The sequence below is a fragment of the Pseudochaenichthys georgianus genome, chromosome 6, assembly GCF_902827115.2.
Source record: "Pseudochaenichthys georgianus chromosome 6, fPseGeo1.2, whole genome shotgun sequence".
Classification (NCBI taxonomy): Eukaryota; Metazoa; Chordata; class Actinopteri; order Perciformes; family Channichthyidae; genus Pseudochaenichthys; species Pseudochaenichthys georgianus.
In genome coordinates, this window is record NC_047508.1 from 22,301,057 (window position 1) to 22,326,010 (window position 24,954).

A 24,954-nucleotide genomic window follows, 5' to 3' on the forward strand; every position below is an offset into this window, starting at 1 on the left:
TTAGGCGTGGACGCGCTCGTGCACGATTGGCCTCCGGGCCTTCTGTACGCGTTCCCACCCCTGGCTCTGATACCCCCAACTCTGGCCAGAGTGAAGGTACAACGCCACACTCTTATCCTGATAGCTCCGCCCTGGCCCGCAATGTACGGGCTGGTGGAGATATATCAGCTGCTGTGAGGGCAGCCAAGGCAGCCCCCACTATGCAGGGACATACTGTCTCAGGTGGGGGGGGCGATCTTTCACCCACGCCCAGAGCGCTGGGCACTATGGGCCTGGCCCGTGAGTGGTACAATCTGAATACAGTGGGACTCCCTCAGAAGGTGATAAACACTATTCAGAGTGTGTGAGCTTCCTCCACCAGGTCTCTCTATGACTGTAAGTGGAGGGTGTTTGAGGAGTGGTGCCTTCAAAAAGGACACATCTCTTTTCAATGTCCTGTCGGGGTGATTTTATCATTTCTACAGGACTTGATCAAAAAACACAGAGCTTTCTCTATGATCAAAGTGTACCTGGCTGCTATTGCTGCATGCCATGTGGGCTTTGAGGGTAAGACGGCTAGCCAACATCCTTTGGTCTGCCGTTTTATGAAAGGGGCTCGCAGGCTCCTCCCTGTTTCCAGGTCACTGGTGCCCTTATGGGACTTGGCAGTGGTTTTAGATGGGCTCAAAATGACCCCATTTGAACCCCTGGAAGGAGCTGACAGGAAGCACTTGTCACTCAAGACAGTGCTGTTACTGGCCCTGGCATCCGCCAAGCGGGTCAGTGACATTCATGCGCTATCTGTACATCCTTCATGCACTCAGTTCGCCCCAGGGCAAACGAGAGTGTTTTTGAAGCCCAACCCTGCCTTTATACCAAAGGTGGTTGGTTCATGTACCCCAATTGACATTGAGGCATTTCCTCCGCCGCTGTGTCCCTCCGGGGAACAGCAGCCGGATTTGCTGTGTCCAGTCCGTGCTTTACGCACTTATATGGACAGATCAAAAGAGTTTCATCATAATGACCAACTCTTTGTGTCCTGGGCTAACCCTGACAAGGGCAAGCCTGTTACTAAGCAACGGCTCTCCCAATGGATTGTGGAGGCAATTGCTTTGGCCTATACGAGTCAAGGGCTGCAGGCACCTTCGGGTCTGCGGGCTCATTCGACTTGTGGTCTGGCTACATCCTGGGCTTTGTTCAAGGGTGTTTCCCTCCAAGACATCTGTGCAGTGGCGAGCTGGTCCTCGCCGCTCACTTTTGTCCGCTTTTACAGGCTAGACGTCTCTGCTCCTAGTGTGGTCCGAGCAGTGCTGGGCACCTTGTTGAGTCAGAGCTCTACCTGTTAAGTTCTGGTTGGTTTGGTGATTTTCGAGATAAGCTCGTCTGGCAATAGGGGAGCTACAATTTCCCATAGTGAGACATCGAACGGAGTGTTATGAATGAGAACTATAGATTACTTACGTAACCCCAGTTCTCAGAGTAACATGTAGTGAGATGTCTCACCAGACGGCCCTCCTTGCTATGGTGAAGCGAGAAGAGGTGCTTATTTTGAATGACGCATGCGACGTAGCGCAAGCTACTTATAGGGGTTGGATTCCCTGACGCTGACGTCAAGATCACCAACCAATCAGGATTGGCGTAATGAGATTAATGCTTCTGTTCGCTCCGCGATGAGGCGCATCCCATAGTGAAACATCTCACTACATGTTACTCTGACGACTGGGGTTACGTAAGTAACCTATAGTTTTCAGAGTTAATATTCAACCCCATTGAACACCTGTACATTTGTACTGGTGTTAGCTTGAACAATGTAAGGTTACCGTAACTACATGGAAAATCTGTCATTGCAGGAAGCTACGAATATAGTCTAATTTTAGACTTTGTTGCAGATGGCAATATTTTCACTTCTATTCGTCATACTAGCATTCCTTGCCCAGGCCATCCACACACAATGTCACACTGTACAGTTGCAGGGGTTGTGTAAGTGATGCAATTGAAATTGAGCTTTTTGCCTCGAGCTCTCACGGCTGAGATACTTTAAGAATACATGGTTTGGATGCTATTGCATTTATATCAAACAAAGCATACACCAGCACAAAAACCTACATGTGCTTTCTGTGAATTAGCTCCTGGTCAATTCTCTCCTTCTTGATGGTTTCATCTCTGAGCGAGACACAGAATAATGGCACGTGTGTGTGTATATATATATATATTAGGGCTGTCAAGTTAACGCGTTAAAAAAAAAATTAACGCCACTAATTATTTTAACGCGATTAACGCATGTGTATTTTTTTTCCTTGGCCGCCCCGTAGTTTCAGAGCGCATCGAGTTTAAAATACCATCTACAAGCTGATGCTGACAGCCCCGCTCCTTCCGCCCGCTTGTGGCAGACCACACTTCCACGCTCACCGGCAGGCACCGACTGGCCATCGGGAGGACCGGGAGGGTGTGTGTATGTGTGGCCTGAGCGAGAGAGAGACCTTACGTGCATTGTTGTTGTTAGCATCTGGTGCTAGCTAGCTGCGCTAACGGATATAAGGAGCTGTTTAAATGAAAACAGAGGAGCGCTCTATCCACACAACTGCACCAAGCACTTGACTTTATGCAGGTAGCCAGACAGTGGGACATTGTACGAAAAGTCAGCACACTCAGCACGGATAGTGCAACATGATTGCAGCGTCCAGGCAGCTCCCGTTCGAGCATGCCTTGAGTTGCACATAGCTCCAACGATCCATCACACACACACAACACACACACACACACACACACCACACACACACACACACACACACACACACACACACACACACACACACACACACACACACACACACACACACACACACACACACACACACACACACACACACACACACACACACATACACACACACACACACACCCACACACACACACACACAGTATTGTATGAGAGGTTCCATGTTGAATTGAGGCGAATATTTGTAATGTTCAGAGGTTGTTGTGTTGAATATTCATGAGAATATTTGTCATTGTTCAAATGATAATAAACAGTAGCATAAAGCATATCTTTTCACTCATATGTTGATAAGAGTATTAAAAACTTGAAAAATATTCCTCTAAGGTACATTTAGAACAGATAAAAAATGTGCGATTAATTTGCGATTAATCGCGATTAACTATGGACAATCATGCGATTAATCGCGATTAAATATTTGAATCGACTGACAGCCCTAATATATATATACTGTTACCTACCAGAAAGTTGCTACCGACAGATGAATCAACAAGTATGTTACGTTCAGAGTTGGGTGTAATAATATTACTTTTGTCGGTAACGGAGTAGTGTAACGCACTACTTTTATAATTCAGTAATCACACTACATTGCCCCGACACGCGTTACTTCGTTACTTGCTAAAAGCAGTCATAATCAAACCTCAACAAACACCTGCAAAGAACATGCTAAGGTGAAGCTAACACACAGCTATTTCTTGTTTGTTTATATGTTCTTCTGCTCTGTTTTCCGGTTGTTGCATGTTTTGAATGACGAATACACACTACCGCCGCCAGCTGGTAAGGAGAGTTATTGCCACTCACGCATGCGCAGTTCGTACGTGCTCGGCTGAAGTATTGGCGGTGTGTTCCAGTGCAACACATGGCCAACACGCAGGAGAACACGCCGACGCAACAGCGTGAGCAGAGATATACTGCGCAATATACAGATAGCAGGAGACAGAGGACAGCCATGGTCAGATAGGAAAACATTCAGGAGCTATCTGGAATCAGTCTATGCGACAATGGAAACTGAACTAAAGAGAACATTTGAAACGTTAGCAGTCTGCCTGCAGGGAGGGGCGGGCCGGCCCTGCGAGTAAAGTAACGAGTAAAGTAACGAGTTACTTTATGTAGAGGAGTAACGAAGTAGTGTAATATATTACTTTTTTTTTAAAGTAATATGTAATATATTACTTGTTTTTAGTAACACAACCCCATCTCTGGGTTACGTTGATACTAAAAACCAAAACGTCGCAAAAACTGGGGTACAGTAGCCGACCTTTACATTATATAACAATAAAATAAGAGTGCAACAATAATGTTGTATCTGAAAAGGACACTTTATTTATCACACATTTTCTGAAATTATTTGACATAAAACATAATTGGGGAACATTTCAACCATCCAGTGACTTGCCTGACATAAATGAAAAACATTAAACGGGGTGAGCGATACAGAAATGTTTTGTGCTAGAGCTCTTAAAAAGCAAGCTATCTAGATGTTGCTTACTTTAAGTGAGGACACCGTCTATTTAGCCGACAGCCAGTGACAGTGCTAACCTGTCAGCCATAATTGAGCTGCGCCATAGTTTTATAGCCTATTAGCTAGTTTACTCTGAATGGCAGCATAATACATTTAAGTGCCCAACCCTTTTCTCTCAGACACAAGGTGATATGATGGCGCACAATACAAAAACACAGAGAAACCTTCTTTTTGTTGTATAAGGCAGATTTGTTTCATGCTGTATAGCATAAATTATTTTATTAGCCCACCATTTGTCCTCGTTGTTACCGTCTGGCAAAACACTGTCTGCTGCATGAGAGTTTAACATTTTAAACATATCACCTTAAAGGAAACAAACTTTTTGAAATAAGCTTACTCAGTGTCCTTGCTGAGTATGAAGTGATACTACTCTCTGTGACCCGAAAACCAGTGTGCAATTCGCTTATCTTGGCATTACGACCTGGTGCAATCCGCCAAAATAACACTTCAACATTTTAATAATATGTTATCCTTACAGAACCTGATATTTAAGATCATTGCGATTTCACAATTTCCATCTTTGATTTTAAGTAACAAAGCAACAGATGTCTGTATTTGAATGTCACCCACATAACAACAAAGACATGATTTTGCTCTAATGGCCTTCCATAGAAATGATTGATAAGAGCATGGATTCCCCGTAAACCAGAACTTCTGTTTGTGTAGAGATCGAACAACAAGCCCTGGTTGGTACTGAAAATGAAGGTTGTCCTTGATTCTTTGCCTAGCTTAGCTAATTGCCTGCAGGCTATAGATTAATACTAACATGCAGACATGAACTTGGGGTAATGATCTTCTCTTGGCAAGAAATTGAAAAAAATCGAATGAGTAAATAAATCTCCTTTGGATTTTCTGTGAATCAACTCTTTTTGTAAACAACATATCTTCAACCACTGACTCCAAGCTTTCTTAAGTAGCACTTTTGAAGGATGCACCAATTTATATTATTTTTTCTTATTTCCTGACAGTGCAGTCACTTTAATGTTATTTTCTGCATGTCATTTCAATCAGACCTCTGGTATGTGTATTATTAAAAAAACTTCATCAACCAGGAATTGAACTTCGATTGTATACAAGACATAATGTGTGAACACATCTAAAGCAAAGCTCCAAATCAAAAAAAGGAGTGATTATGTGTCTTGAGGTTTTCTGATGCTGTTCAATGTTACGTTTTTATGCAAAGTTGTTTTTTGCTGCAACATTAATCACATACTACACTGCGCTTAATATGAAGGTTGCAGACACGTTTTCCTCTCCAACCAGCATAGAACACAGATGTATTGAGGCAGTCAAATTGATCACTCCGTTGTGCCAATGGCTATTCCCTTAGGCCTCCCTTCACCTGTTGTTAAGAACCTTCTCTGAGGGGTATCTGTCAAACGCTGACAGTAAGGAAGAACATATGGCTGCCTTATCTGTTGAAGCGCATGAGAAGAATCCCTGGGAGACTAGTTTGACCCTCTCCAGCAGTCTTTAAAACTGCAAAATTAAACAGAAATTGTTTTCTTACCTCAAGCTATCGTGCATCCCTGATGTCTTCATGCTTAAGGAAATAAAACATCAGTTCAAAACAAGGGCAAAATGCTCGCAAGAACACATAAATGATTAACTGTCTGTTTAGCAGCAGTCAGTAAAATATGAGATTAAATCATCTGCAACACCCACCTGACAGCTGATAATCGAAGTTGTTCTTGCATTTTTTTCAAATGTCTTCGTATCATAAGCTATCACATCTATGCTTATGACATTCTGTTAACTATAATAAACTATTTTTGAATGAATGGCATTAGAATATCTACAGTATATTTCCACATATCGGTCTTCCTCCTTGTAGTGACCCTGCACTCCTCGTGTCCTTGGGATGATCTGTATTTATTGCTTTCAGATAAATCTGAGCGCAGGGCTTGTTTGACAGCTGATGGTTGCCTGTGGGCTGTATAGTTCCAGGAGAGTTTTTTAGCTGTTTGAAGTGTGCTGCCTATGAGAGTGATGAAACATTCATGAAAATAATTGATAGTAAGAGCCCTCTCTTAGGTTAGTACGAAACACTAATGATACTTTGCACACCACCTGCACCTCCGTGTGTCCTCTATTTCTTCCCTGCTTAACATGTGAAAATGTTATCAATGAACCCTTATAAATTAAAAGAGGAGAATAAGGCCGGTCAAGCATAATGATTGCATATTTTATAGAATGATGGCATAGTGAATCCTAATAAAACAGAGACAGACACAAAATCATATCGCCATTCAGTCGCAAAATCTATAGGTTACTTACGTAAACCCAGTTCTCAGAGTAACATGAAGTGAGATGCGCCTCATCGCGGAGCAAACAGAAGCATCAATCTCATTACGCCAATTCTGATTGGCTGGTGATCTTGACGTCAGAGTCAGGGGAAATCACCCCCTATAAGTAGCTTGCGCCACAACGCATGCGTCATTCAAAATAAGCACCTCTTCTCGCTTCACCATAGCAAGGAGGGCCGTCTGTGAGACACTTCATGTTACTCTGAGATGTGGGGTTCGTAAGTAACCTATAGTTCTCATTCATAACACTCCGTTCGATGTCTCACTATGGGATATTGTAGCTCCCGTATTGCCAGGCGAGCTTATCTCGAAGATCACCGATCAACCAGAATTAACAGGTGGAGTCCCGACTCAACAAGGTGCCAAGCACTGCTCGGGCCACGCTTGGAGCGGAGACGTCTAGCCTGTAAAGCGGACAAAAGTGAGCGGCGAAGACCAGCTTGCCGCTGCACAGATGTCTTGGATGGAAACACCCTTGAACAAAGCCCAGGATGTAGCCAGACCACAAGTCGAATGAGCCCGCAGACCCGAAGGTGCCTGCAGCCCTTGACTCGTATAGGCCAAAGCAAGTGCCTCCACAATCCAGTGGGAGAGCCGTTGCTTAGTAACAGGCTTACCCTTGTGAGGGTTAGCCCAGGACACGAAGAGTTGTTCATTAAGACGAAGCTCTTTTGATCTGTCCATATATGTGTGTAAAGCCCGGACTGGACACAACAGATCCTGCTGCTGCTCCCCGGAGGAAACCAGCGGCGGAGGAAATGCCTCAATGTCAATTGGGGTACACGAACCAACCACCTTTGGTGTAAAGGCAGGGTTGGGTTTCAACAACACTCTCGTTTGCCCTGGGGCGAACTGAGTGCATGGATGTACAGACAGTGCATGAATATCGCTGACCCGCTTGGCGGATGCCAGGGCCAGTAACAGCACTGTCTTGAGTGACAGATGTTTCATGTCAGCTCCTTCCAGGGGTTCAAATGGGGTCATTTTGAGCCCATTTAAAACCACTGCCAGGTCCCATAAGGGCACCAGCGACCTGGAGACAGGGAGGAGCCTGCGAGCTCCCTTCATAAAACGGCAAACCAAAGGATGTTGGCTAGCCGTCTTACCCTCAAAGCCCACATGGCATGCAGCAATAGCAGCCAGGTACACCTTGATCGTGGAGAAAGCTCTGTGTTTATCGATCAAGTCCTGTAGAAATGATAAAATCACCCCGACAGGACATTGACAAGAGATGTGCCCTTCTTGAAGGCACCACTCCTCAAACACCCTCCACTTACAGTCGTAAAGAGACCTGGTGGAGGAAGCTCTCGCACTCTGAATAGTGTTTATCACCTTCTGAGGGAGTCCCACTGTATTCAGATTGTACCACTCACGGGTCAGGCCCATAGTGCCCCGTGCTCTGGGCGTGGGTGAAGGATCGCCCCCCCCCCCCGCCTGAGACAATCTGTCCCTACGTGGTGGGGGCTGCCATGGCTGCCCGCACAACAGCTGATATATCTCCGCCAGCCCGTACGTTGCGGGCTAGGGCGGAAACATCAGAGTAAGTGTGTGGCGTTGCTCCTTCACTCTGGCCAGAGTTGGGGGTAACAGAGCCAGGGGTGGGAACGCGTACAGAGGACCCGGAGGTCAATCGTGTACGAGTGCGTCCCCGCCTAACAGTGCGTTTAAATCGTGCATTAAAGAGAACAACTGTCATTGAGCATTTTTTCTTTATGCGAACAGATTTAACGCGGCTCCGCCGTAACGCACCCACAGCTGTCTCACGATCCTTGGATGAGGAGTCCAGTCTGCATAGAGGGATGCACCTCTGGACAGTAGTTCTGTCCCGAGGTGCATCCCTCTCGGTACCTGTGTCGCTCTCAGGAGAGAGGAGCGTCTGCCGCTCCAAGGATCAGTTTGTGTGCCAGTGTGTGTGACTGGAGACAACGCAACCTCCCCTGGCGGTTCATACACGATATCGTGTTGTCTATCCTCACGAGGACATGTGTCCTCTGAGAGAAGGCAGGAAGCGTTTTAGGGTGGGGAACACCGCTAAAAGGCTCCGGGTAATTTACGTGCGCTCGCTGGAGGTCTCTGCTCTAGAGGCCTCTCACCGGGCGACCCTCGTAAATACCCTATCAGCCTGTCTGACATGCGTCCGTGGTGACCACCTTCTGTGAAAGGACAGCACCCGTAGGCGCGTCCCGCACTAGAAAAGTCGGGTGTAGTGCCACTACGCATTACATAATAACCAATACTCTCCGCACGCCGTGGCGCGCGGGGTTTAGTTTTATTATGAGACCCATGTTGAGCGGGTGCTTTACGAGGACATTTGTCTGCGTAATCTGACTCTGCTCGGCGGGCATTATAGATAAAACCCTTCTTTCTAGGAGAGAGAGAGAGAGCCTCTCTCTCCAGAATATGGGTTGACTCTCTCTGGGCTTGTGAGAACAGATAAAGTATAACTGTTTTGAGAAGCCCAGGTAGATGTCGTGAGTATCTCCTGCTGTATGCTCCTTAGAGCCAGCTGAGATGTCACGCGTACGGCTCCAGCCGGCACTGCGCATGCGTGTGACGGTGGTGCCCTTAAAGCCCCAGCCGGCACTGCGCGTGCGCGTGGCGGTGGTGACTTCTAAAGCTGCTCTCAAAAGGGGAGGGGAGGAATTGGCGGGCTGTTTATTGGTTTTATTGATTTTCTTTTCATTTTTTTGAGCTGCGCCCTCGGCCTGAAGCCTGGATGCGTCAGCGGCAAATGTTTTATGACAGAGGAATCAATCAGCATGTGACATGTGTTTGTGCGGACTTGAGGATGGTGTTTAGGCATCTCTCGAGGCGGCGGGAACACAGTCACGGAGGGGAGAAGGAGGGGCTGTCACGCCGCTCGCTTCTTCTTCCTCGACTGCTGGCCGAAATTCTGGGTTGGCTGAGCCTGAGCTGCAGCCGGAACCGGAGATGTTCTCGGGGGCAGCAGCTGGACCCTTCGAGGGAGGCAGAGGTGGAGTGCCTCGTCCTCCTTCTTCTTCGTCTCGCACCTCCTTTGCATGGAGGCGAGAGCGGAGCCGAAAATTCCCTCGGGAACGATGGGCATATCCAGCACATCTTCCCTTTCTCGGTCCGGGAGGTTGGTGAGGTTGAGCCATCTCGCTCTTTCCTGCACCACCATGATCCCCATGACCTTGCCCGTGGCCTGGACGGCGCAGCGCTGGACACAGAGGCAAATGTCCGTGACCGCTGCCATCTCGTCCAGAGTGGCTGCTCCCGGGCTACCCAACAGGTCCTCGCAGAGCTCCGCTTGGTAGGCAGTTAGCAGCGAGGAGACGTTCAGGGCCCTGGCGGACAGCGCTGCAGCTTTATAGGACTTTTCAGTCATTGTGGACTGAAAGCGGTCCGCTTTTGCTGGCAGCGTGGGGTTCCTGCTCGCCACCAGTGGTTCCATGGGCGGTATGCGGAGCAGGCCGAGCCTCTCCATTCCATCGCAATCCAGGGAGGAGGCACCCTGGATTGGGACCTTGTTGCTGAAGGGCCGGTCTCTCCACGAGACCGACACTTCATCCAACATTTCCGGAAACACCGGGAGGAGTTGCCTCCCTTTGCCCGCTGTTTGGGGAAGATGCTTCCCCTCGTAGCAGGACCTGGAGGTCTCCTTGGCCATTTCAGGCCACGGAACGTTGAGTCTGACCGCAGCTCGTTTACACACGGCCTGCAGGTCCATGCTCAGACCGGGCGAAGCTGGTGTGCTGTCGCCCGGGAGAGCAGCCCTCGCTCCAGGCTTTGCAGCCTGGGCCGATGACATGAAGGTGTCCTCTTCTTGGTCATCCGACTCGGACAGGAGGAACGCCAGGGCGTCCCCCTCCTCATAGTCTAACTCGAGGACATCCTCCGCGGGTGAGACCATGGTGAGGTCCAACCGGGAGCCCCAGCTTGGTAAAGCTGTCTTGTCGTCACCGGGTCCCGGCCTGTCAGGGCGTGGGATCCCGGTTCTGAGGCCATCACTGACGATGAGCCCCAGACCGACACGGAGAGGGGTTCGCTCTCTGTGGCAGACGCCCCCGTGTCTTGACTGCCGGCCGGCGGGTCCATGGACATGGCGGGTCCTGTTCCGACAGGCTAGCTTGTCTCGCTAGCCGTCGGCGGAGGCTCTTGACGGTGAAGCGGACACAATGTCCGCATGAGCCGGGGTTGTCGATCGCGCCTCGGGCGTGTTCCAGCCCGAGGCAGGACGAACAGACCTGGTGTGTGTCTGTGCCCGAGATCTTCAACCCGCAGCCGCAGAGTCGAGCCACCGAGTCCCTGACTCCTCTGGTGTGAGGGAGAGGGGCGTCCATCTTTGTCGCCTCGTGGCGTGGAGAGGGCCCGCTCTCGACAGGTGGGACGGGGAAAAAAGGTATTACCACCTTGTCCTTAATCCGGGGAAAGAGGACGGTGTGGGTCTTTTAATCCCGGAGAATACTGACTGGTGTGGCAGTATGCTCCTCTTTTAATCCTTTTCCCCTCCGTGGGGAAGAGAAAAGAAAAAACGTCCTCGATACCGTGGTGTCAGTAGAGAGGGAGCGAGCTAGCAACAGGTGTGTTGCTAGCTTGAAAACATCGGACCTACCTTACTTTCTCGTAGAGAAGGGCGAGGTCGATTTATTTCCAAGTACTAACAGCGTTAGTACTACCGTCTTCCTGCGAAGCAGAAGGAGTAGCCGGCGAGCGCCCGTCGACCGAAAAAGTATTTGGGTTCAGTCTGTGGACAGTGAAGCTTGCCCGGCTACTGTAGAGATGTGCTCTGAAGCGAGAAGAGGTGTTTGAATGACCCATGCGTTGTGGCGCAAGCTACTTATAGGGGGTGATTTCCCCTGACTCTGACGTCAAGATCACCAGCCAATCAGGATTGGCGTAATGAGATTGATGCTTCTGTTTGCTCCGCGATGAGGCGCATCCCATAGTGAGACATCGAACGGAGTGTTATGAATGAGAACAGCATTACCTGAAAATCTCCACTTAGTGTATAAATATAGCAAAAACAGACTGAAACAAATGATATAAGCAAAACAAATGTGGACTTGCAGTGTGACTGATAAAAGATGTGCTTCTTCTTCAGTTATTTTGCTCATGCATCAGTGTGCTTGTGTATACCAAGTTAATACAACTTGTTTCATGAAATCCAAGAGCTAAAAGATCCATGTAAATAAAAATGGGGAGAAAATAGACATGGAATTGTTGAAATCGGGCTGGCAATGCAATCAGAGGCAGACAGAAGTCACCAATAACTCCTGCAGGAAGGAACCAGCCACTTCCAATGGCACTTCTTATTTCCATTCTCCACCCTCTGAAATCCTGTCAACTCTCTCTCAAACAGACAGCAGCTGCATTTCACGCTATTCTTTATACAACTCAGAGTTATTCACTCACTTTGTACTGAACAGGCTGCTGTATGCCATGATAAACTGTGGTTTTTTTTTTACTCTTGTTTACATCCAAAATCTCTCAAATGTTTTAAATCATAATTCTTGTTAAATGAAGATATCGAATGTGTACCCAAATTGTAAAACATTAAGGGCTGAACAATATTTTCATTATGAAACTCTCTGTTGAAAAACTCTGTTTGTTGGTATTTTGGACTGTACTAATATGGAATTTAAAGTTGTTTCCATCATGCACTGAACATGGATTTCCATAATCTTCATGCTCCACTTCTACCCTTTAAGCCTGCGAGTGTACAGCGTTCTACTACTGCTGCTTGACTCTCAACTTCCTGCACTGGTCTGCTCATGGCCAGCTTTTCACCATCATCACACCAAGATAGGCAAGGCAAGGCAAGTTTATTTATATATCACTTTTCAACACAAGGCAATTCAAAGTGCTTTACAAAAAATGAAAGACATTAAGAAAATGGCATTTAAAATCAGTCATTAAAAAGAAAAGCTAATAAAATAAACATTAAAAGAAAAAATACATGGATACAAGTTACAGTGCAGTCTAAGATATGAATAGTTCAATTCAAAGCAGCGACAAAAAGAAAAGTCTTCAGCGTGGATTTAAAAGTAGTAAGAGTTGCAGCGGACCTGCAGGTTTCTGGGAGTTTGTTCCAGATATTTGGAGCATAATAACTGAACGCTGCTTCTCCATGTTTAGTTCTGACTCTGGGGACAGAAAGCTGACCAGTCCCTGAAGACCTGAGAGATCTGGATGGTTCATAATTTAGCAGGAGGTCAGAAATGTATTTTGGGCCTAAACCATTCAGTGTTTTATAAACCAGCAGCAGTATTTTGAAATCTATTCTTTGACACACAGGAAGCCAGTGTAAAGACTTCAGAACAGGAGTGATGTGAACCACTTTCTGAGTGTTAGTGAGGATTCGAGCAGCGGCGTTCTGAATCAGCTGCAGCTTTCTAATAGATTTTTTAGTGAGACCTGTAAATACACTGTGCTGTAAATTCATGGGTTTGTGTTGGGTGTATGAGGGTTAAATTAATGGGGTTCATTTTATGTGAGTGTGACTTTAAATCTGGATGGAGATTCGCGGGGTTTATTGAGATGTATAAATAGAGGGGAAACATACATTAACGTCATTGAGATTGAGGAATCAGGAGAGGCCACTAGTAAGTGTGATTATTATATTGAATGTGATTTAATGTGTATGGGATATGTGTGATCCTAATTGGTGTATTGTTGTTGTCCTTTTTCTATAAATAATCAAAACTAGGAGTTGTTTCCGTCCATCTTGATTCCACCCATACTTTCGGGAGATAGACAGTACAGTTGTTAACTAACGCATCGGGAGGGATAAAGTTTTCAACCGATGGCGAGACACAGCTGGAGGAGCGAACGAAGCTACCGGAGCTCACGACCGAACGAGCAGGAAAGCCCGTGGTCGCAACGAGTGGCGGGAAGTGAAGGCCCGAGCCTACCAAAGCTAGCAAGGACCGTCAAAGCTAGCAAGGACCGTCAAAGCTAGCAAGGACCGTCAAAGCTAGCAAGGACCGTCGAAGCTAGAGGAGCTAACGAAGCTACCGGAGCTCACGACCGAACGAGCAGGAAAGCCCGTGGTCGCAACGAGCGGCGGAAAGTGAAGGCCCGAGGCTAGCAAAGCTAGCAAGGACCGTCGAAGCTAGCGGAGCGTAGCTAACGAAGCTACCGGAACTCGCGAAGCACCGAGGAGCGCCGGTCCGCGAGTCGAGCTGACAACCGGACGATAAGGAAACCCCGTGGTCGCAACGGTCGGCGGAAAGGGAAGGCCCGAGGCTAGCAAAGCTAGCGGAGCTAACGTGGTCTGATCACGTGAGTAACAGACAATATTTCGGCGCTATCTAGCCAAAGAAGCTAGTGTTAGCATAGCGAAAACGAAGCAGTAGCTATCCAGCAGACTGAAGGTTTCCACAAAATAAAGCTAACTAGCAAGAAGACAATAACTAGCTAGCAGACTGAAGAGTGCTAGCATAGGAACCCAAGCTAGCTATCAAAGTCAAAGACACCACGTTATTGGTTAGCAAACGAAGCTACCCAGGGAGTAAAGGAGAAGCTAGCTAAGCCAAAGGCACCAAGCTGTTGGCTAGAAAACGGAGCTAACCAGCTAGCGATCCAACTAGCTAGCCAGGACAAAACAGATTGAGCTAAACTCAACCTTAAATTCAGAGAGATGATTAAGGGGGAGGAAATAGTGAAGCATCTGAAAGACCTGCGGACGAGGGCGAAGGTGGCTCTAGTTCGTAAGGTGAACTCAGTAACAAAGACGGTGAACACTATGTTAGAGGAGGAGTTGATGAAAGAATATAGTGAAGTCCACAAGGCCGCCACCAAAGTCACAGAGGCCAACAGTGAATACCTGATGAAATTAATTCTGAACGCTGATAGCGACGAGGACCAAGCACCAGAAGAGCTGAGGGCAGACGTGGAAAAGACTGATGGAGAGACCAGCCAAAGGCTTGAAGAGGTCAGTGAAGTGATTAAAGCAAACCTTTGGTCTAGGCATGGAGAAAAGAAAGTGATGTTTGCCATCGGGGAAGCTGAAAAGGTCTATGAGGACGCAGAAGCGACACAAATTGACCTGGTGAGCTATGAGAATTACGAAAAGCAACTTAAACATTTAGAAATACTGATTAAAGAATTAAAGGAAGTGCACTGCACCTGGAGGGAATGGGCTCTTGTGACCGACCAAAAAGATGTGGAAGAGATAGTGCGCCAGCTGGAGACAAGGAAAAACGCACTCAAGCGTCAAAAGGAAGCTGAGTTCAACAAAGCACGCGGCGCAGCAGAGTTGGCACGCACCGCAGCAGAGGATGAGCGCACCAAGTTAGCCGAGACCCAACGTGCGAAGCTCGCCGATATTCAAATTGCTGCAGAGGAAGCACGCATTGCAGCAGAGGATGAGCGCGCCCAGTTCGCCCTGGTTCAGCTAAGGCAAGACCAGGCCCAAAGCTCTAAATTGGCCGAGGCTCAGATTGCAGCAGAAGAAGCGCGGTTTGACCTCATGAAAGTGCAGCATAAAGCAGTGGAAGAGGCAGGCACGGAACCCAGATACAACCCGATGGGAGCGATATCAAAGATACAACTCAAGCCGGTAAGCCTACCCAAGTTCAGTGGCAGTATGAGGGAGTTTCACAGCTGGAAAAAGGACTGGGAATCTTTGCAGAAGCAGGGAGAACCATCCGGGTCGCCTGAAGTCAAGAAGTTCCAGCTTCTGGACAGCATGGAAGAAAAGGTAAAAACTGATGTCAAGTTGGCTAGTTACAGTACAGTCGAAGACATGTTCAGAGTATTGGAGAACCGGTATGGAAACAGGACCACGATTACACTGCAGATCGTCGCAGAACTGGAGAAGATACCAGCTGTGAAAGGAGATCAGCCGAGGAAGGTGATAGACCTCATCCAAGCTGTGGAAAAGGCTTTGGCAGACCTCACAGACCTCGAGAACCCTGGAGCCATCAACCACCCACTGATGATTAGGTCTATCGAAAGCAAGCTGCCCGACCAGGTTAAGCGAGAGTGGGTCATCTTCAGGGCTAAGCCCGAAAACGGTGTCACCCCAGTCAACCATTTCAATACGCTTCTGAAGTTCCTGAAGGAGCAAGAAGAAATTCTAGAGATCTTGGAACAACTGAAAATAACGGAGACATCTGAGAAAATGGACAAACCGCAAAACAGGTTCGAGAGGAAGTATGCCTACACAAAAGCCACCAGAAGGGACACTCCAGAAGGTGAGTGCGTCGTGTGTGGAGAGGATAAGCATAATAACAAGTTATTCTTCTGCAAGAAGTTCAAGGGGTTTGGCTTGGCTGAGAGAAAGACTGCTGTGGAGAAGGTAGGAGCATGCCGCGTTTGTCTTGGATGTCACAATGGGGTAGAAGAGTGCACAGACAGGTTCCTCTGCAACAGGGAAGACTGCCAAGAGAGGACCTCCTCGGACCACCACTACCTCCTCTGTCCAAAATGGGAACAGCTTCCAAAGGGGAAACTTGGAAAAGGCAGCGAGAGGGTAAGAGAGCTAACAGAAGAACAAAAGCTGGCCTTGTCCAAATGTTCCCCAGAGGCGGCGGCAGAGATCAAGAAAGCTTTCAGTAACAGCAACAAGACTTCAGTGACAAGGAGCACTAGGAAGGATGAAGGTGGACTTCTGGAAAATAATGGACTGACCGAGCACCCTGTCATCATGATGCTGTTGGAAGTCGGAAGATCGGAGCTCTGATTGACCTCGCATCAGACACCAACTACATCACTCACGTAGCGGCTGACCGGCTCGGTCTGAGCAGAGAAGAAGTCACTCTGGTCGTGCATGGAGTTGGAGGGATGACCGTGACAGTCAAGACGAAGAGGTACCTCCTGCGAGTAAGAGTCAAGACCCCCAAAGGTACTGTGAGGGCTCACAAGCTGGTTTGTTATGGCCTAGAGGAGATTGCTAAAGTGCATCGGAGCGTCAGACCTGAACAGCTAAAGAGGTTCTTTCCAGAGGTTGCAATGGACGAACTGAAGAGACCAGACCATGTTGAACTTCTCATCAGTCACAGAGAGGGGAGACTTGCTCCACAAAGACTGAGGATAGTTGGAGACCTCGTCTTATGGGAGGGCCCACTGGGTAAAACAGTGGGCGGAGCACATCCCAGTCTGTTTGAGAATATAAAAGTGACTATGCACCAGTCCGAGACGCACTTCGCTCGCTCAATGAGGACAGCTGCTGTGGAGTACAGAGAAGTAGTCGAGAGTCCTGAGATCCTGAGGGAAGAAGAGACTAAGAGTCTGACTCAGGAAGTAAAGGCGGAGACCAGGGATACAACTGCAACGAGGAGAGAAGTTCTCGAGTGGTGGAAGTGGGACAGCATCGGTGCAGCCTGTGAACCCATGTGTGGTGGGTGTCGCTGCGTCACATGCCAGCCAGGAGGAAAGGAAATTACCCTGGCAGAAGAAAGGGAGCTGGACGTGATTAAAGAGGGGCTGTCCTACATGGCCAAAGATGAATACTGCCTGACTCCGCACTGGGACGCATCTTACCCATGGACCGAGGACCCAGCCTCACTTCCAAACAACAGAAGAGGAGTGCAGGCCACCTTCCTGAAAACAGAGAAGCAGCCCAGTTTCGCGCACATGGTGGAAGATCGCAGGGTCCTGGAGGAGGAAAGTTATGTGGACGACATCTTAACGTCCCACAATGACCCAAAGAGACTGGAGGAAATCACAGAGGGGGTAGAAGAGATCCTGAGCACCGGAGGCTCCTCCCTCAAACCATGGGTCAGGTCAGGCCAAAGTGGGAGGCAGAGGACTGCGGAGCAGGTCCAAGCTGGAGTAGTAGCAGAGCCAGGGGTCAGGTTGGTGGAGTCAAAGGCAAAGCTAACACCTCTCGACCAAAAGGGAGACGTAGTCAAAGCTGAGATGTGCGGTGCGGTCTTTGCAGCTCGATTAAAGACTTACATCGTAACAAGAGGAGCAACTCCTGAAGACCATGGAGAGGGCTCAGAGTGGCAGAGGGGACCTGAGTTCCTGGTGAGGCAGCTAGAAGAATGGCCCATGAAGTCGGCCGCGGAGGTGGCAACCGGTGCCAGAGAGAGTGTGGGCAAGCGTCAAAGAAAGGCATTCTCGGTAATACTCACCAGAGTCCAGTCAAACAAAACCCCTATCCATGACGACACCAGTGGAAAGGACGCAGAGGCTGAGGAGTCCCTAGTTAAGGTTGGCGGATCCCCAGAAACCTCAGAAAGGGAAGAAGCTTCAGTCTTGACAGAGAGAAGACCGGAAAGGAAGTTTCGGAGCATTGCTGTTCTGAACCTGGTGAAACTAGAGAGGTTCAGCAGTCTGGCTAGGCTATGTGGAGTGGTCGCATGGGTCAGGCGAGCTGCAGAGAAATGGCTGACTAGAAGAGGCCGAGCGGCGGGTCAAGCAAAGTGGGAGGCAAGAGTCCTGGACAACAGAAAAGTCAAACCTGTACCTCTGCGGAGGAACCTGGCTTCGGGGTTGTTGAAGATTCCGAAGTGGAGAACTAAGAAGAAGGAACCTCTTCAGACACCACCACCAGAGCAAGGTTATTTAGGTTGGTGGCCACCTTGGGTCATCCGACCAGGAGGCCAAGTGGGAGGTGTGCTGTAAATTCATGGGTTTGTGTTGGGTGTATGAGGGTTAAATTAATGGGGTTCATTTTATGTGAGTGTGACTTTAAATCTGGATGGAGATTCGCGGGGTTTATTGAGATGTATAAATAGAGGGGAAACATACATTAACGTCATTGAGATTGAGGAATCAGGAGAGGCCACTAGTAAGTGTGATTATTATATTGAATGTGATTTAATGTGTATGGGATATGTGTGATCCTAATTGGTGTATTGTTGTTGTCCTTTTTCTTCTAAGATTAACAACCTATTTGGATTTTGATTAAATAATCAAAACTAGGAGTTGTTTCCGTCCATCTTGATTCCACCCATACTGTCGGGAGATAGACAGTACATACACCATTACAGTAGTCGAGTCTACTGAAGATAAAAGCATGGACAAGTTTTTCCAAATCCTGCTGTGACATTAGCCTTTTAATCCTAGATATATTCTTTAGGTGATAGTAGGCTTTATCTGTTCTTTTGAACATTGCAGACTGAAGCTCAGCGCTAACTTGTATACATTCTGCCTTGGCTCCAAAAACCATTACCTCAGTTTTATCTTTGTTTAATTGGAGAAAGTTCTGACACATCCAGTCATTGATTTGTTCAATGCACTTACTCAGTGTTTGAATTGGAGCATAGTCTTCTGGTGAAATTGTTACGTAAATGTGTGTGTCATCTGCATAGCTATGGTAACTTATTTTGTTGTTCTTCATTATCTGAGCCAGTGGTAGCATGTAGATGTTAAAGAGAAGAGGCCCCAAGATGGAGCCTTGAGGAACCCTACATGTCATATTTGTCAACTCAGATGTGTATTTACCGATAGAAACAAAGTTGTTTCTGTCCTTTAAGTAGGATTCAAACCAATTTAGAACTGTTTCCGAAAGTCCCACCCAGTTTTCCAGTCGGTCTAGTAATATGTTGTCGTCAACAGTGTCAAACGCAGCACTGAGATCTAATAATACTAACACTGAAGTTCTGCCACTGTCTGTGTTTAAGTGGATGTCATTGAAGACCTTTACAAGAGCAGTCTCAGTCCTGTGGTTTGGACAAAAGCCTGACTGTAACACATCAAAACAGTTATTTAAATGCAAGAAATTACTCAACTATTGAAAAACAACTTTTTCAATGATTTTACCTAGAAATGGGAGGTTTGATATGGGCCTGTAATTGTTCATTACTGAAGCATCTAGATTATTCTTTTTTAAGAGCGGTTTAATGACTGTAGTTTTCAGGGCCTGTGGAAAAATACCTGAGTGAAGAGATTTGTTTACTATATGCAGTAGATCTGAGGCCATGCAAGGCAAAACATCTTTGAAAAATCCTGTTGGAATAATATCAAGGCAGCAGGAGGAGGATTTCAGAAGTTGTATAATGTCCTCTAGGTTTTTATCATTAATCTGATGGAATTATGTCATGGTGCTTGAATTGTTATTAGGTGGACATAGGGACAACACATTTGCTGTACCCGATGCAGAGGCACTTACTGCTTGTCTGATTTTCTGAATTTTGTCAGTGAAGAAGGAGGCAAAATCATTGCATGCCCTGGTGGATAGAAATTCAGAGGCTACTGACACTGGGGGGTTAGTTAGTCTGTCGACGGTAGCAAACAAGGCACGTGCGTTGTTTTTGGTTTTGGTAATGATGTCAGAGAAGAACGATTGTCGTGCGTTTTTCAATTCCAAATTATAAAGGCCAAGTATCTCTTTATAGATTTCAAAGTGAAACTGGAGATTTGTTTTTCGCCACCTGCGTTCAGCTTTTCGTCATTCTCTTTTTTCTGTTTTCACGGTCATGGCCTTTCTCCATGGAGATATTTTCTTGCTAGACACTTCCTTTACCTTAGTTGGAGCAATGGCATCTATAACATTTTTAATTTTTGAATTAAAATGATCTACTAGCTCATTTACTGAGATGTTAGCAGGGGCAAGTGTGGAAGAAAAATTCTGAGTAAACATTTCCCTAGTATATTGAGTTAAATATCGCTTTGTGGTTACCTCTTTTTGAACATTTGTGTGAACAGAAATAGAGCTCTCAAAGAAAACACAGGAATGGTCAGAGAGCGCAACATCAGTCACCACAACCTTAGAGATATTCAGACCCTTTGAGATAATTAAGTCCAGAGTGTGCCCCTTATTGTGCGTGGGCTCCGTCACATGCTGAGTCAGTCCATAGCTATCAAGAACACAAAACAGTTCTTTAGCCCCTCTGTCCTGGGGGTTGTCAACATGGATGTTAAAATCACCAACAATGACTAGACGGTCAAAGTCAATACACACTATAGACAGCAGTTCAGTAAAGTCATCAAAAAAGCTTGCACAGTATTTGGGCAAGCACCAACTATCAAATATCTCTCCTGATTGTTGGCACTTGACAATCACCTTCCCTGAATTTTACTCAGGTGTAACTAAAGTCTGATTTAAGGGTTGTTTATATTTCACATCATTAATCAGAATCTGCAAAGTAACTCAAATAAGTGTCGTGGAGTAAAAATACCAGGTTAACCTCTGAATTGTAGTGGAGTAGAATTACAAAGTAACAATGAGCTGTCATGTGGGTATATATTAATGCTGCGCATTATGGACACAAGCGATTTTCACCCATTCATTAATTATATGTTTTACATTTGATAACACCAATGTGTTTAATACTGGCAACTTCTAATTGTGGGAAAAACGAAAACGTTCAGAAGAGACGTCCCATAGAACATTTTGCGAAACACAATAGCCAGCATGTGTATTTCTGGGGGGCGTTCGATTCCAGTTTTGGATAGTCTGGCGTGGTTTCGTTCCATTTCAAACAGCTGTTTGACGCTCGGCGTAACCTTGGCGCACTGCCACTCCAACATCCAATCCCAAAGTTTGAAGATGAATCACGGGGACTGTAGTCCTAAAGGATAGCTGGGGATTATGGGTAGTGTAGTGTCTTCGACCATCCTAGTGTCAGCAGAAAGTATTAAAATAATGATTACAACAAAATGCAAAAAAAAAAAATATATAAAATATATTTTAAGATCATGTTTAATCATCTGATTCGTCTGTACATTGCTGTTTTAGTATGTGTTCTTCTAATTAGTGTCTACAGTGTGTGCCTATTGAGCTGTTTAGAGCCATGTGGGACAAAACCTGATCCTGCCCCTCCCTCTGACTGTCTAAGTGAACAGTGACTGCAAAAACTACACTGCGCATGCTCAGAGTATTTTCCTATTTAATGTGTGTGGCAAAAAATAATGACCATAGGGGCAAAGTACTGCCATCGCCACCATACGTCATCTCACATAATTCAGAGCTGATTGGCTGTAAGTACGTGTGTCGCGAAAAGTGTGGTGTGTGAAGAGGAGGAGAGAGAGCTGCAGTGAGGCGTCCTAAAACCAGGAAGTAAGCTGCGCATGGCTTCCCTCCACAAAAAAGCAACGAGATTTCTCCATAGGATTTTAGAAAATAGCTCAAAATAAGATCTGTGGGAAACGTAGCTGTTAGATAAATGTATGTTTTGTTCAGCCGGATAATATCCACATGTCTACCCTACTTTTATCATTTTCGAATCAAAAATCTATTGATTAGATTAGATTTATGATAGACTTTTTAAACTATAAGAAGATAAGGAGGACTTTTACAAAAAAGTAATAGAGATTTTTGTCCAGAAGGATAGGCAAATGGACTTAATCTTCAAGACTGCAATTTTATTGAAAATGGGATCTTACTAAGAGAGAACAATTCAATATTTAAATGTTAAAATTACATTTTTGTGGGTATCCTTCTGTTGAACTGTCTGTTTAAAAGTAATTGAAGCATCAGACAAAAAAAGCTTTTGAAAATAATATTATATTTTGATTTAATATATTTGTAAACCTGAAGAGTCAGTGCCAGTGCCTCACCAGCCATGAAGCTCTCTGCAGAAGCTTATATATAGACATCTGAGTTTTTTGTGCCCCACCACTTTTGTACATATAGAAACGCCACTGAAAGCACTTATATACTAATAAAGGGCTGGCTTATCTAAAGCCAATTGAGTAGCACTTGAAATATTTTTGCTCTATGAAGCCTGATGTACTTATATGATTCTGTTTTCTTCAAGTTAGTATTTTGTTGGTCGAACGCACTTATTGTAAGTCGCTTTGGATAAAAGCGTCAGCTAAATGCAATGTAATAAAGTAATGTAGTACCACATACTTCACAGTCGGATTTTCAGCCCCAATATGCAGGATCTTCTCAGCCAAGTCAGAGACCACATCCTTGGGAAAACAGAGTACTTTGGTGTTGTTCTTACAACACAGACCTTTTACATCTCTTACAGCAGAGTCACCCACAATCAGAGTTTCAGGCCCAGTTGTTGGCTTTCCCTCTAGCCTTTTACTTTTGGAGTAGCTATTGGTCCTTACCCTGCTGTGTGAAGAGGACAGGTTATCCAGGTCATCAGAAAGAGAACATTTCGGGTTCCCTGTGGACTACAACAATGATGGGGTGCGAGTTGTGGATCGGACGAGGACGGTGTGTCGGCGTTGTTCGACAGCGGTGCGGTATGCTAGTGGTAACACGTCAAACATGCTCAATCACATCCGAGTCAGTCTCAGTCCCCAGCGAGAGGGTTTTCTCGACGGCAGGTGACATAGTTACCGCCAACAGATCTGCCCTCACTACTGACAACGTAGACAAACTCATCTTTTTGAAGAAAAACTTGAAAATAGAGTAAAGCTTGAGTACCTTTATTTAGGCATAATGGCATCACACACTCACAAGTTAATTACACATTGCTCCTAAAGGTACAGATTTGATTTTGTTTTATATTTATCATTGTATGTATTTTATATTTTGACATCAGGAGATGTTATACAGTTCTGTATTACCTTTTATTGATTGTGATTCAAACACTTTCTTATTATTTATTTTAATATTTTCAAGACATTCTTTTTAGTTGTACAGCTTATTTAACCTTTTTGTTTGACATCAGCCATTATAAATAATATGGCCATCTGAGTGTTACTGTTTGTGGGTTTTTTTAACTGTGTAATACAGTTAAGGATTCCAAATGTTAGAGTTCCTTATTTTCATACCAAAATTTGCACTACTGTTAAAAAAAAATAACAGCAAAAAAAAATTATGCATTTGGGACTTTTTTTTGCTTTTTCTTTTGTACCGAACCCGTACCGAACGGTGACCCCCAAACCGAGGTATGAACCGAACCGTGACTTCTGTGAACCGTTACACCCCTACAAATAATGTAAATATACCGGATTTTAGCTTTGAGCTCATTTCCATCCGTAGTCCCTCACATACAACATTTAAGAACATGACATTTATATACATAGCAAAAACAAATACATGATATGGAGAAAGAGGATGAGCAGCATAAACAAGTATTTACCACAGGGCAGTACAATGTAGCAGCTACGACATATAAAGTGTAAGAGAAGATAAAAGAGCTACATAAAGTGTGAGAGGAGATACCCCTCTGTTACAAGGAAGTGGACTTGATATAATACATTTGATCTGTTGACAAGGCTACGTTTCAAAATCATAGAGTGGGTTTGGGTCAGGTAACAGGTCATTCCTGGTACCAAGCTTCCTGGTCGCGAACTGGACTACGCTCTTTGGAACAGCTGTCTGGGGGAAAGGATCCCACATACCCGGCTGTAAACACTTAATAAACAAGCTTTTTATTAAAACTTACAAAGTGGCTTTTGTTTAACCTTTTTCCTGTGTTTGCCAACATCTAACATGTGATGTCAACTAAACACTGTACAGATGGCCAATTATCTTCTGTTAGTGTCGTAGGTAACATGATTGATCTGGACGTGTGCAATTTTTTTTGTATAGTCGTTCATGCTTTGTTATTTTTAATGGCTCACATTCTGCCATTCGCCTCAGCTGCCTCAATATAATTTCTGCAATGCATGAGAGCTGAGTGTCCAATCTGTCCATCAGCATGCAGTCGAGGACTGTGATGGTTTTACAGTATGAGACACACAAACGTGATTTTGAAAAAGAGTGGAGGTAGGAAACACCCTGACGTAACACATGTTTTACAAAGTAACAAACTGCTTTATGTATAAACTGGCCCTACTTTCTCAGTTAGCATGGACATTGTAATAGTCTCTGCTTATCCCCACCTTGCCTAGAACTGCAATGGATACGCTTTATGCCCTGAAAAAGAGAGCCCTGACAAAAAGTAGAATCTAGAAGTGGCTACAGCTTAACATTGTGGAGGACGAGGGGCTGCGTTAGATAATTTGGATCGCATCCAACGTGTCGACTGCACATCACAGCGCATTATTTTGACCCACAGTGGGAGCTTCAGTCTCATGCTTTGACTGAAGATGAAGACAGAGGAGCGGCATTTCGCCGACAACTGTAAACAGGCTTGTCTGTTTGAGCCAATGGCTCAGTACGAAGAAGTACACAGGGTTGGGAGAGAGTGTAAGAGAGAGAGAGAGGCTCCAGGTTGTTGTGTTGAGAATATTCAGGAGAATATTTGTCATTGTTCCAATGATAATAAACAAACATTTGCATAAAGCATATTTGTCCACTCATATGTTGATAAGAGTATTCAAAACTTGAAAAATATTCCTCTAAGGTACATTTAGAACAGATAAAATATGTGCGATTAACTTACGATTAATCGTGATTAACTATGGACATCATGTGATTAATCGCGATTAAATATTTGAATCGACTGACAGCCCTAATCCGTTTACTTGGTAAGAATTCATCATCGGCCCCAAATGCAACTAACAGCTGCACGTGCTTGCTCAATATCTTTTGTTTGCAATTGAAAATGTATTTAGAGTTATTTACTTGCGATCACATCAGCTAAGACGCTCTGAGTGTCAAA

At 45.6% G+C, this 24,954-nt stretch overlaps 1 pseudogene; it reads left to right on the plus strand.

Moving 5' to 3' along the window:
- Nucleotides 1-266: 266 nt before the first annotated feature.
- Nucleotides 267-1,289, plus strand: LOC139434039 (uncharacterized; annotated as a pseudogene).
- Nucleotides 1,290-24,954: the final 23,665 nt, after the last annotated feature.